Genomic DNA, 14,475 nt, shown 5'->3' on the forward strand with positions numbered 1-14,475 from the left:
GAGCTGGCAGTGCCTGACTCCAGTCCATGAGGAGGTGGGAGGTGGAGGCAGCAGGGACAGATCTGTGGGAATCAGGGAGCTTGGCCAGGCTTGGCAGGGGCTGTTCCCACTGCCAGGCTCTCCCAGCTCTCCTGGCTGCTCTCCCAGCTGTAGCCAAGCCCAAGGTCTGACACCAAGCACCAGCAGAGGTTTTCCAGCCCATCACTTCCCATCCCAGCTGATGGATCCAGCTCAGCTTTGGGAATTCAGCACCCACAGCCCCACGGTGTTTGCAGGAGGCTCTCAGGGCTGTGTACCCCCAGTTTGTGTCCTGCAGCATCCCTGCACCCCCTGGCATCTCCTCCAGGCAATTCCCAGCATCCCAGAATCCCTGGTTCCAATCATTCCTGGGTGAGGGACCAGGGAAAAATCCCTGCTCAGGGTTTTGTGTTTGTTCCTGCTGCCTCTCCTGCTCAGGGTGAAGAGAGCAAACCCTTCTGTGTAGCTCCATCTATTTATTGGTACCTTTCGGTGTAGATATTTATAATTCATACATATGGATGTATTTAGACTTCATACATATATATGAATCTCTACTGTGTATATATATATATATATATATATAAATGCTGTATAATGTATAAAGGCTTTGCTCAGGGGCAGGGCTGCACGTACAGACACCCCTAAATCTCACCCTGAGTCTCACCCACCCTCCCAGTCTCTCTGGGAATTCAGAATACCAGGAAAACAACTCCCCACCAATTTTTTCAAAGGTCCTGATGCCCTGGAAGTCCATCAGCAAATGCAAAACACGCAGGGACAAACCCCAGGAAAATGGGAATTCTCTGGAGGCTCTGATGGTGTCTGGTCCTCTTCACTCCTACCACTGCCAAGTTATTTTTTTTTTCCCATAGGAATGATCCAGTTGGGACACAATGATTTTAAAAAAGACCGCAGAGTGCAGTTGGAGATGGGGAGATGGAGGTTGGACAAGCCCCAAACCCACTTGTGCTACCCCAAACCCTTGACAGCCTCAGACCCCATTAAATAATCCCCAACCAAACAGCCAAGTGCCACAAAAAGAAAAAAAAAGGTGAAATAATGAGAAAGCAGCTCCCTCAGTGCTCCCTGTGTTTGTTCCTGCTGCCTTTTCCCTGTTCAGTGGTTCACTATCTGTTCCCAGCAGGCAGGGAGATTATTTGCATTTTAATTTGGCCTTGTGAGGCTGCAGGAGCCACCCGTGAGGAGGAGGCAGAGCTGGGGACCTGCACCCTGATGTCCCCACGGGATGCTTGTGCCCCCAGCCGTGCCTTACAAATCCTTTAAACTCCGACAAAACCCCTCAAACCTCCCGGAGCATCGATGGCTGCGGGCTCGGAGAGAGAGGGGGTCAAAGCAGAGTGAAAAACAGCGATTATCCTGTGCTGAGCTCAGCCCCTTCCCTTCCCCTCCATCAATTCCTCACCCTCTCACCTCACCCAGAGCCTTTTTTCCCCACTCCCACCCCGCTGTGCTCCCTTTGGGATGCCTCCAGCCTCTCCCAGCCGTGTGGGACTTGTCCAGGAATGGGGACCCCAAAATTTTTGCGGGGCGGGAAGTGCTGCATCCCACACCCCAGGGGATGGAGGGATGTTCCCCACAGCGAGGGAGATTCATTTCCCGGGATGAGGAATCCATCCTGACTGTCCAGGGCAGGTTTAACCCAGGCAGGACCGGGCTCTGTCCCTCCTCCCACTGTTGACATTACCGGGGCAGGATTGGCAGGCAGCCGCCGTTTAATTACTTTGTTAATTGCGCTGTTATTTCTGGGGGCTCGAGGCTGGTGTGGGGTTGTTTTTTTGTGCCTGGCTCAGCGAAGATCCCTCCCTCGGGAGACAGGAGGGATGCTCCTGTCTCTGCACCAGCTGGAGCTCAGCGCTGCCTTCTCCAGGGAACTGGAGTGGGAAAACCCATCAGATACCGAATTTTGGGGCTCCTCCTCTGCACGAGGAAGTTGTTCCCTTCCTCCCAGCTGAAGATCCTTCTAAATATCCTGGCTGCAGGTTCCCAAATCCCCCAGGAGCACCATGGAGCCTCCTCAAATCCTCCTTTCTCTCCCCCAGCACTTTCCAAGGACAGCAGGACTGGAGCCCCTCTGAAATGCTTTTCAGGGCTTGCTGGGAGCTTTTGCTGCTCTCCAGGACTCTCTTCAGGCTTGCCAGGAATTCTGGGGCCTTTCTGGGCTTCTTTGGTGTGGGGCAAGTTGTCTCTGCTCATGTCATTGGAGTTAAATGAGCTTTGAGACCCTTTCCAACCTGGATCATTCAGGAATTCTCTGATTTGGGACAGAGGCTGCTCCTCCAAACCTCTGGGCTTCCCTTCCAGCGTTTCAGTAAAGGATCATCACCAGTGATGCCTTGAGAGGGCTGAGCCAGAGCAGAGGCTGGGCAGGGCTAAAGAATAAAGCAGGGATTTGTCAAAATCCACCTCCTCCACGGATCCACCTTGGGCAGCACCAGAGCCCAGCCAGGGCTGCACCCAAGGTGAGCCAAAATGGCCCCAAAATGCACAATCAGTCGTGGGGTCTCTCTCTTTGATCAGTTCAGCTCCATTTAAATATTGGAGTTCATTGTCCAGTTCCAGCTTTAGGTTATGCTGTCCCCTCCTTCTTGTTTTCCCCTCTTCAATTCACCATTATATATGAATATGATATGAATATGATGTGATATGATATGATATGATATGATATGATATATGATTATCACCACTATTTAAGAGCATTATTTATGCTCCTGGGCTGAGATTTGGATCATCTGTCCTTGGTGCCCAGCTGGAGCAGGAATTGTTTTGTCTCTCTGCTCTGTGCACAGAGCTCACCATCCCATAATATGAAGCTCAGACCCACACACCAAAGCAGCACAGAGTGTGAGAAATAGAAAAGCCAAACCTGAGGCATCACCAGGGCGGCTTTGGGAGAGGCAGATCTTTAACCACGGCTGCATTTTCAATGAGGCTTCCCGTAACGGAGCGGGCTCGTTCCCGTTCCCCCGGCTCAGCCGGGAATCGCTTCCCGCAGGTCTCTCCTGCCCCTGCCGGGACCATCCCGGCACTGCCCCTGGGGGTGACCCGCCTGTCCCTGGGGGTCCCAGCTCCCCTGTCCCCCCTCCCAGCTCTGCTCTGCAGGGATGGCTGGGGTAAATCCATGGATAAACCCGGCTGTTCCTGGATCCACACCCAGGATGCTGCCCGGGCTGCCTGGCTGCAGAAAAGCCCCAAATTTGTGAGTTCCTGGATTTAAAGGTCAGGGAAGAGCAGCTTGTCTGACCCGCTGTGACACAGCTCCCAATTATCCTGGCTCCTCTTGGACATGATTGAAAACCAGGCTGGGAGGGCTGGGCAGGGCTGGAGCCTTTCCTTCTTCCCACTCCCAAATATCTGATTTTTGAGGCACAGCTGAGCTCCCTCTTGGAGCCAAAATTGAGTAATTTTTTTTTTAGCCAGATTGGGTAAAGCAAAGCCCATTGGCCAGGAAAAAAAATAAAAAAAAAGGATTTTAATTCCCTGCAGATTGGTGAGTTTACAGCTGGGTTTGGTTGTGTCTTCCTTGGAAATCCAAAGAGCTGCTCCACAGGGTGGGGAGAAACCAGACTGAGGGAAAAGTGGCTTGAACTGAGACACATCTGGGAAAAGCAAAGTGGAGATGGAAACAGCATTTTGTCATGGTGCAGCGTGACAGGGACAAGGTGCAGAGCCCCTCAGAGCCCCCTGGGTGGCCCAGGGACAAAGCCTCACCACCCATGCCTCAGTTTACCTTGCCACTGGTCCGTGGCAGGCTCAGAGCTGCAGTTTGGGATGCAGCCTAATTAATGTGACATTAATTCACTGCTCAGTAATTAATCCCAGCTGGTTTTCACACCCTCTCTGACCCTGGATTTGCAGGCACTGATTCTGCCCTTTGCAAGGTGCCAGTTAAAAACAAAATCCTCCCTCGGGCCAACCTCCAGCTCTGTCCCTGCCTTTCCCAGGGGGTAATGTCCCAAGGTGTGCTGTCCCAATATTTGATGTCCCAGCACTCCAGGATGACCTTGCAGGCTCAGGCCTTTTTGGCTCCTTGTCCCTGCTAAAACCCCAGCCAGCCCCGTGCCCAGAATGCTTGGAGGAGACATAGATCACCCTAACGAGGCAAATCCAATTAGCTGAGGGCTGAGCACTCCACTGATGAAATCCAGGGGTTCAAAGTGCTGAGCCAGCAGCAGCTCTGCCTGATCAATGCCATGGAAATGATCCTGCTGCTTCCTGGGAGCTCATCCCTTTCTGTCCTCACATTTTGTCTGGCAGGACCCTGCTGAGCAGATGGATGAACCCAGGCCTGGTTTGGGTTGGGGGGAGCACGGAGGTACCACAGTTCTGCTTTTACTGCTGGGAAAAACCAGGGAGAATTGCTGCCCAGATGGCTCTGGGATTGCCCAGAGGGAGGGGAGGGTTCTCTGAGTGGGAAAAATGCTGGTTTGGGGTTGGTGTAACCCAACAGGGATTTATGGAGCTGCAGAGAGGGGACACGAGCTGGGAGAAGCACTGGGAGGGGTCCATGAGCACCTCTGGGTCCCACCTTTGATCTCCAGTGGCTACAAAGGGCTGTGCCCACCCACTCACCCCTCATGCTGGTGATGCCAACCCCTCTGGATCCATCCCAGCCCCTCTGGATCCATCCCAGCCCCTCTGGATCCATCCCAACCCCTCTGGATCCATCCCTGCCCCTCTGGATCCATCCCTGTCCCTCTGGATCCATCCCAACCCCTCTGGATCCATCCCTGCCCCTCTGGATCCATCCCTGCCCCTCTGGATCCATCCCAACTCCTCTGGATCCATCCCAACCCCTCTGGATCCATCCCAACTCCTCTGGATCCATCCCAACCCCTCTGGATCCATCCCAACCCCTCTGGATCCATCCCAACACCTCTGGATCCATCCCTGCCCCTCTGGATCCATCCCAACTCCTCTGGATCCATCCCTGCCCCTCTGGATCCATCCCAACCCCTCTAGATCCATCCCAGCTCCTCTGGATCCATCCCAGCCCCTCTGGATCCATCCCAACTCCTCTGGATCCATCCCTGCCCCTCTGGATCCATCCCAACCCCTCTGGATCCATCCCAGCCCCTCTGGATCCATCCCAGCCCCTCTGGATCCATCCCTGCTCCTCTGGATCCATCCCAACCCCTCTGGATCCATCCCAACCCCTCTGGATCCATCCCAGCCCCTCTGGATCCATCCCAGCCCCTCTGGATCCATCCCAGCCCCTCTGGATCCATCCCAACTCCTCTGGATCCATCCCAGCCCCTCTGGATCCATCCCAACCCCTCTGGATCCATCCCTGCCCCTCTGGATCCATCCCTGCCCCTCTGGATCCATCCGCCCCTCTGGATCCATCCCAGCCCTCTGGATCCATCCCACCCCTCTGATCCATCCCAACCCTCTGGATCCATCCCTGCCCCTCTGGATCCATCCCAACCCCTCTGGATCCATCCCTGCCCCTCTGGATCCATCCCAACTCCTCTGGATCCATCCCTGCCCCTCTGGATCCATCCCTGCCCCTCTGGATCCATCCCAGTCCCTCTGGAAGCAGGAGATCCAGAGGCAGCTCCATGGGGAATCCCTCCATCCTCCCAAGCTCCCTCTCCCCACCCCAGATCCCCACAGGGACCTGCTGGATCATGGAAGAGACCTTAAAACTCATCCCATCCCTCCCTTCCTGGACATTTTCAACCCCTCCCACTATCCCAGGTGGCTCCAAACCCCTCGGATTTATCGCTGATGGCTGAAAACTCCCAGAGGAAAGAGACAGAAAAAAACCACATTCAGAAATAAAAATATTTCCTCTTGACATGTTTGCCTGGCTCGCAAGGAGCCGCCTCAATCTTTTGATCTGGAGTTTCTTCCCCCCTGACACATCCTTTGATTGCATTTATTTATTTTTTACCTTAAAAAGCTGGAGATCAACCCCAGCCCTTTTGATTTGGACTGGAGCTGAGACAGAGCACAGATGATGTCTCTGGAAAGTGATTTTTATTTTTTTTTTTTTCCTCAGCTACTCCAGAACCAGGAAAAGGAAAAAGCCCAAATAAATCTGTGGTTGGCACGGCTGGGAAGGAGATATTGAGTTTGTGGAGGTCCCTGGCAGGAATGGCCTTGGATCTGCTCTGCCAAGGGCTGGAGGTGCCAAAGCCCCTCTGGGAAGAAGCTGTGGGGTGCACAGGGATGGAATCCAGCACCCCCAGAGCAGAAACGGGGGAGCACTTGTAAGGATTTGGTATCAGGGTCCTGCTCTGTGGGAGAGCTCCTGCTCCAGCTCATCATGGAAAAACCCTCTCTTCCCCACAGAAAAACTGGGAATTTGGGCAGCTTTACAGCTTGGAAAGGGTTATTTTATTTTATTTTATTTTTTTTTTTTTTTTTTTTTTTTTTTTCTTGGGTGTTTTTTGCTGGTTCCAGGGGCTGGGGTCTGCCCAGGTGCTGGGTGTGGTACCCACACAATCCAGGTGTCGTGGCTTTGAGATTTCCTGGGATTTATTTTTTTGTCTTTAACACGTGTTTTTCACAGAGCCTTGCACAGCTCTTTAGTGGTTCCACAAATTGTCAATTACACGGAAGATTTGCATCGCTGCCTGAACTCCTCCCGTGCCAAACCCCCAGCAGGGCACCCTGGTGAGCAGAAGCACACACGAAACAAACACTGAGGGTGATCTCCATCCCAGCAGAAAGCACTGGAGAGGGGGGAAACACAAACCAGGAATTTCTGGGAGCAGCAGCATCAAATTCGGTGTCATTTCACCAAAAAAAACAATTTCTGAGGGGCTTCCCTGCTACCAAAGAGCATCACTTTGCACACTGTGAGTGCAAGCAGGGCACAGGCACCCCAAAAAGCAGCTCCCAAAGCCTCTGGCAAGCAGCTGCATCACTTCATCAGGGTGCTTTTAGGGCTCTCAGGTAGCTCCTTTATTGCTGATTTATTTCCTCTCCACTCCAAGGATGTTCACAGTTGGTTTTCAGCCACTGCCCTGCTCACATTCATGAAATCCTCACTCTCTCCATGAGCAGATTTTGGGGTTGGGGTTTGTCTTGGAGGTTTTGGCCAGGATTGAATCCCCCACCCACCCTCAAGGAGGCAAAGCCTCTCTGGGACAGCCTGCCAGGGCTCTGTGATTTCATTCTGGTGATTGAAAATGCACAGATTCACCCAAACCCCCCTCAATTGTGCTTTTTGAGGCACTCTGAAGACCTGAACTCTTTTCCAGGTGGGCTCTGAAGGTACCAGAAATTTATTGCCAAGAACTGCAGTGCTGGGATGTTTTATCCTTCCCCTTGAGCCTGGAAATTGTTTTTTTTTTTTTTGCCTGGTGGAGGTTTTGTTTCTGAGCTCACTGGTGCAGAGATTTCCCTCTCATCAGGTTGGGATTTCATTTTCCTTTCCCCCCCTCCCCCAAAAAGGTGTTTTTCCAAGGACAGAGCAGAAGACACAGCCTGGAGGGAAGGTGGCAAACCTGAGCAGAGAGAGGAGGAACTTTTGAAGCCAGGCTGCCAAAGAGCTCCCAGCGCTGCTGCTGGGTTGGTGTCACACTTCCCTCGAGTGCCCCTGGCTGTCACTGTGCTTGTATCCAACCAGGGGTGGGAAAATCCAGTTTATTCCCAAATTCTGACCTTCAGAGCCCTCCTCGGTTCTTCCCTGTCCTGCAGGCCTTGTGTGCTGGCAATTCCAGCATAAATCCCAACAAAAGGAGCTGGGAGCATCTCCCTGCTGCTGGACCACAGCACTCAAACACCCTGCAGGCTTCCAGAGGTGTGGAGTGCAGGGAGGGATGGACCCAGGCTGCCTGTGGGGAGCTCCAGCTGTTTCTCTTCCTTCTTTTCCCTCTCCTTTCCCCCTTTTCCCCCTCTCACTGCCAGCAGCAGGTGATTTACAGCCAGATAACAGCTCCAATTGCTCCAAATTGCTTATTGAGGCCTGGGTGGTAAATCAATGATTTTAAATGGGATCGCAGAACAGCAATCCCAACAACAGCAGGATAAAAAACAAAATACAAATGGAGCTGCCTGGCAGGGGGGAGAGGGGAAGGGCTGGGCTGATTGCATCCAGCTCTGCTGCTGGGTGGGCTCCAGGGGCTCAGGATCCTCCCAACCCATCCGGGAATTTGCCTGGGTAAAGAGAGGCGAGGTTGCAAAGAAAGGTGAAATTTACTGGCTCCATTGTCACGGCCAAGGAAAATTGGGATCAGCCCTTCAGCATCACAGCTGAGACAGGATCCAGGGTCCTGGGCATCCAGATGTGGCGCCTGGCTGTCCCTACAGACCTGAGCTTGCTCACACCGATGGGGAAACTGAGGCACAGCAAACTGGGCTGAACCCCCCCCAGGGATGCCCGTGGATCTGGGCACGCTCCAGCTCTGCAGGGAAGGTGGAATTCCAGCCATCCCCTCCAAATTCCTGCGTGGAATTCCCCCCATTCCTCCCAGAACAAAGAGCCCCCCAAACCCAGGCGCTGTCAGGTCCTTAAATCACTTTTTTATTTTATTTTATTTATTTTTTTGCTTTTAAGCACTCAGGTTCTTACCGTGAGTTAGTGAGAGCAGAAACGCTGTCACTTAGCAACCTCCCCAGCCTGGAGGATGCAAAGGGAGGTGGGGAGAAGGATTTTGAGTTTCCTCCTGCTGGAATTTCCAGCTCAGTGCTGGAATTTCTGCATCTGGGAGATGAAGATGCAGGCAGACAAAAGCCCCATTAGAGGTGGCAGGGAGTGGATGGATGAGAGCCCTTCCCTTCAGGATCTTCTCTTCCCCTTGATTAATGAATTTCATTTAGCACATTAACAGCTTTACCTTCCTCTGCTTGGTCCAGGCAGAAAATGGCCCTGGCTCAGCCTTGGCTAAATTGAGATGTGAGGGACAGAGGGATGGACAGAGGGATGGACAAATGGGCTTTGTCCCAGACAACAAAATCAGTTTGGGTGCATCCCTGGTGGTGCCTTCCATGGGTGAGGTGAAAGGGCAGCTGCAAAATCCCAGGACAAGTTTTTGTCCCTGCCACCCAGATCTGGAGCATTCCCATCCATCCAGGCTATTTTATTTCAGAATGGCTGCAGGAGGGATGTGTCAAAGGGCAGCTGCTGGGGAAGGGGGAAGGTCGTGGTAGTTCTGGGGTCATGTGGGTGAATCTGGATTATCTTCAAGGTGGGATAAAAAACCAAAACATTCACAGGGTCTTGTTTGGGCACAGAGTGGGTTTAGGATGGGTTTTACCTGAGGGAAGAGAAGCTGGATGGAGTTGAAAGCCCTTGGATGTGGGATCAGCTGTTTCAAGGGGTTCAGTGGGGGTGAATATCCCCAGGAACCACAACTGGAGTTGATGCTCCAGCCCCTGTTGGGGACACTTGGGTTTTGTCACATCCCTCCTGCCCAGCACCCCCGGGTGACCCTGCAGCCCTGGGACACGAGGCATCAGTGGAGGTGCCACCACCCTGAGCAGCCCAGGAGCACCAGGAGTGATGGAGGAGAGCGAGGACAGTGCCCCTGCCAGGAGCAGGGATCTGTCCTGGATGGAGGGGAAGACCCAGGGCAGCAGAAAGGATGCAGGAATCTCCCATTTTCAGGGTGCAGGACGAGCAGGGAGCGCTGCAGGCCACGGTGAATGTTCCCATCATTTCTCCTCTCCCTGCTCTGGTCCTCTGTGGCTTTTGGTGAATCCCACTGGGATTTACCCCAGCTCCCTAAAACACAGCCAGGGGCTGGTTTAATAAACCCCTGTCCACACCAGTGAGGCTTCCAGGATTTGCACGGCGTGCTGGAATTTTGCTCACTGGATAGAAAAAGGGATGGGAAAAGCGTTCTGCAGCTGCTGCTGAGCCTTCCCAAGGATTCCCGGGCGGTGCTTTTGGAGGCGAGGGCTCGCCCCTCGCACACAATGCGCAATTAGCTCCATTTAAACTCTCGCTGCCGGGCTGGATTCGGCCGATTTGGCTCCACCTCGCTCGCGGAGCGCTTGGAACTCGTGCTGAACTTTAAACAGCGTCCTTTAGTCCGGCGGAGTTGGGATTAAGCTCACGCCCAAACCTGGCGCTTGTTCTGCGCTCGATTTAAACCCGAGCCTTGGTCCAGGCTGGCGGGAAGCGCGGAGCTCTCGGCATGCGCAGCATCACCGCTGGATGTGCAGCTTTCCTCACCTCCAGGGAGGCTTTTCCTCCTGAAAACCTGGATGGGAGGGGTGGCAAAAACCACAGAGCACCCTGGCCGATCCAGGAGGAGCTGCACCCCCAGCAAACTCAGCTCCCGGGAGGGAAAACCTGGGATGGGAGGGTTTAAGGACAGGTTCCTGCCCAGGCTGGGGGTTTTGCTGGTGCTGAAATATGCTCCTTGCTGGTGCCAGAGCAGGATGAATCCCAGGAAAACCGCCCTGTGCCAACCCTGGAGCTGCCCCCCTTGGTGTGGACAAACCGAGCCAAGTCTCTCCTCACTTGGCTGTAAATACTCAGAGATAGCAGCCGTAAAAGCACCTCAGAGAGAAGGCAGCAGCAAAATTACATCAGGCCTAGGGGCTTAAACTGATTGAAGGATACATTTTCCAAGCTGATCCAGCTAATGCAGCAGCAAAGTCCCCTGCACTGAGCAGCTGCTGGAATTTGATCATTTTTTTGTCCTTCTAAATGGCCAGACAGCTGGGAAACCCCCTCCTCTCCCCCCCACCCGAATATTTTGGGAATGCTTTCAAAAGAAGTGCAGGGATGAGGGGCTGTGTTAGCCAGAGGCAAAAATCTCTGAGATTTTCAATGCAAATAATTGCTGGGAAAAGAGGAAAAAAAAACTGGGGATAGGGTTAATCCTATCTCCAATTAGGGGTGCTGCTGCCTTCTGGTCCTTTTGGGGGCTTTGCATCGGGCTGTGAGAGGGGAGATTGGGGCGGGAAGGGCACGCTCCGATTTCTGTGTTCTTTCAAACCCAGGTGTCTGCTCTCCTCCTCTCCCTGAATTTCCATCCTTCCCTCCTTCTTCCTGCCCCTTCCCTGGGCACGCAGCGGCTCAGCCCGCCGGGACCTGGCTTTGACAGCCGAGACCAGCCGGGCTTGATGGGCTCCGAGCCTGGCACGTCTAATTAAGATTAATGACCGTGAGGCTGATGGGGGTGACTCTTCCCCCGCAGCCCGGCGGGCGCTGGGGGCGAGGAGCCCCGACCTGGCCCGGGGTGACACCGGGGATGGATCACGGCCAGCAGCGAAGGGACAGCGGGGACAGGAGGGAGGGAGGGAGGGAGGGAGGGGTGGCTCGGCTCTACAGCAGGAATTTCCCCCGGGAAATATCAGTTAATGTGCCAAAAACCTCCTGAAGCCTCTTCCATCACAGCCTCTGCTTTCTCTGTGGTGTAGGAGGGGGGGGGTTAACCACAAACATGAGGGCCAAAATCTGGAGTGATTCCTGTAGTAACTTCCAAACCTTCTCAGCTCCCCAGCCACAGAAATCTGGGATTAAACACCCACTTCTCTCCTGTGAGGGATGAGGGAGAGGGATGCAGCATCCCATCCCATGCCTGATGGACCTGAGCCCCTCCTTCTCGCCCAGCCTCCACCAGGATGAAGCAGGAGGGTGTGTGAGCTCCTGTGTGCTCCAGGAGATGGCTTTGGGGAGAAAAATCCACAAATGTGCCTGTCCTGACCCATCCCTAGCGTCCCTCATTGCTCCTGCTGGCACAAGAGAAGGGGAGGCAAGAAGAGAGCAGGATCAAAGGGCAAAATGATCCATTTTGGCTGTAAGAGCAGTTCCAAAGAGCATCATCCTGTGGTGTCACCTTCGGGGAGGGGAAAGAAGCTGGGGAAGGAGCACCAGGACCTGAGCAACCACCACAGGCAGGGCAGAATGCTGATAAAAGCTGATTTCAATTCTATGGAAGCCAGGGGGAATTATCCCAGGATGAGTTCATTAGCGTGACTGGGCGGGGTTTGAGAAACGAGAAGGCAAAGCAGAGGCTGCGAGCAGGAAAGGTGTCCGAGGCAGGAGAGCCTTTGAAGCTCTTCCCAGAGGGATGTGCCTGGATTCCTGCACTGAGGACGAGCCTCTTCCCGAAGCCAAAGCCTGGCCACTCACCCTCCATTGATGGAGTGGGAATTGCCAGCCCAGCTCCTCTCCCGAAGGGATTTGACTTCACTTTGCTCCTGCAATCCTTCCCTTCCCCTTCCCTTCCCTTCCCCTTCCCTTCCCCTTCCCTTCCCCTTCCCTTCCCTTCCCTTCCCTTCCCTTCCCTTCCCTTCCCCTTCCCTTCCCTTCCCTTCCCTCCCTTCCCTTCCCTTCCCTTCCCGTCCCCTTCCCTTCCCTTCCCTTCCCTTCCCTTCCCTTCCCTGTCCCTTCCCTGCCCTTCCCTTCCCTTCCCTGCTCCCGTCCCTTCCCTTCCCTTCCCTTCCCTTCCCTTCCCTGCCCTTCCCTTCCCTTCCCTTCCCTTCCCTTGCCCTTCCCTTCCCTTCTCCCTTCCCTTCCCCTTCCCTTCCCTTCCCTTCCCTTCCCTTCCCTTCCCTTCCCTTCCCTTCCCTTCCCTTCCCTTCCCTGGCACACACGTGTTTCCCCTGAAGGGGAATCTTTTCAAAGTGAATCCTAAATCAGGCAGCCCTGGCTGCTCCCCCTCGTGCTCTCTCCATTATTGATGTTATTTTACCCCAAACATTCCCGGCTGCTGCTGCTGCTCCCCCCTGCAATTCCCAAATCACACACCAGGCATTGAGCTCCTTCTTCAAACACCGATCCTGGGCTGGGGCTGCTCTGTGCTGCTGGAACATCCCCGAGGGGGAACCCAGGGAGGAGGAGGAGAAGGAGGAGGAGAAGGAGAAGGAGAAGGAGAAGGAGAAGGAGAAGGAGAAGGAGAAGGAGAAGGAGAAGGAAGTGGAAAGGGAGGAGGAGGAGAAGGAAAAGGAGAAGGAGAAGGAAAAGGAGGAGGAGGAGAAGGAAGAGGAGAAGGAGAAGGAGAAGGAAAAGGAGAAGGAGGAGAAGGAAAAGGAGGAGGAGAAGGAATTCAAATTCAGCTCCCACTGATCCATTTTAGCTGTTATATTTTCATATATTTGTAATCCTGCAGTTCTTTAGTGCATAACTCCAAACTCCATGTGCAGTGCTCACATTTTGGTCAGACACAACAATTCCTCTCCAGGCCTGGGAATCAAGGACACCTCACTGCCTCAGGCCCTGAGAAATGGAAACAAAAGTGAGTTAGGGGGAGGAAATTTGGGGTTAAATGACTTCATTACCTGAAGCTGTAATTGGAAGATTAACCCAGAATATGCACATGGACCAAAACTATAAAAGTATAAAAACCTGTGACCCCACATCCATTTTGGGTGTAGCCCCTGAGGGACTTCATCTGCCCTAAATGTACCTGAAGGCCCTTCAAGAAATAGAAATAAACTGCTTTTTATTGCCTTAACTCAGTCTGGCCTCTGTTTTTAGGTAGCCCCAGCATCCCACAGGGGATTCCCTTGAGCTCACTAAAAGCCACTGCAGGGCCCTGATGGGGAGCAGGAAAAGAGGCCAGGAATGTCCATCCAGGTGAGCTGGGATGCAGGGACAGCCCATGGAAAGCTCTGGGTGGATCTCACCCAGCCCAGCACAGGGAAGAGCTGCAGCCAGAGGCAGAGAACTCCACAATCCATCAGGCAGGCTCTGCAGCAAGACTTTAATAGACTTATCTTCCCCACAATGATGTGTTTTATTTTTCCAGGGCCCATTCATTATTCACACACTCATTTCCCCCTGGATTACGAGTGCAGCCAGAGCTGCAGGCTCCTGCCTCCTCCTCACCACTCCAGCTCTGGTACCAATTTATTTTTACAGAATTAGCACCTGCAAAGGGGTTTCTGTTTAATCCCAGCCCAATAATATGGCTCGGTGGAGATGTCAGGGCCAGGATGCTCATCCCTTTCTTCCAAAATCCCGCAGAGAAAGAGCAGATGGAGCATCCTGCATGGGATGGTTTGGGATTCTCCATCCACCTCCTGCATGGGATGGTTTGGGATTCTCCATCCACCTCCTGCATGGGATGATTTAGGATCTCTCCGTTCACTTCCTGTGTGGGATAGTTTGGGATTCTCCATCCACCTCCAGCATGGGATGGTTTGGGATCTCTCCATCCACCTCCTGCATGGGATGGTTTCAGGTCTGTCCATCCACCTCCTGCATGGGATGGTTTAGTATCTCTCCATCCACCTCCTCCATGGGATGATTTGGGGTCTGTCCATCCACCTCCTGCATGGGATGGTTTCAGATTCTCCATCCACCTCCTCCATGGGATGATTTGGGGTCTGTCCATCCACCTCCTGCATGGGATCATTTGGAGTCTCTCCACCCACTTCCTGCCTAGGATGATTTGGGATCTCTTAATTCACCTCCTGCCTAGGATGATTTGGGATCTCTCCATTCACCTCCTGCCTAGGATGATTTGGGATCTCTCCATTCACCTCCTGCCTAGGATGATTTGGGATCTCTCCATCCACTTCCTG

The sequence above is a fragment of the Serinus canaria genome, chromosome 19 (assembly GCF_022539315.1).
Source record: "Serinus canaria isolate serCan28SL12 chromosome 19, serCan2020, whole genome shotgun sequence".
Taxonomy (NCBI): Eukaryota; Metazoa; Chordata; class Aves; order Passeriformes; family Fringillidae; genus Serinus; species Serinus canaria.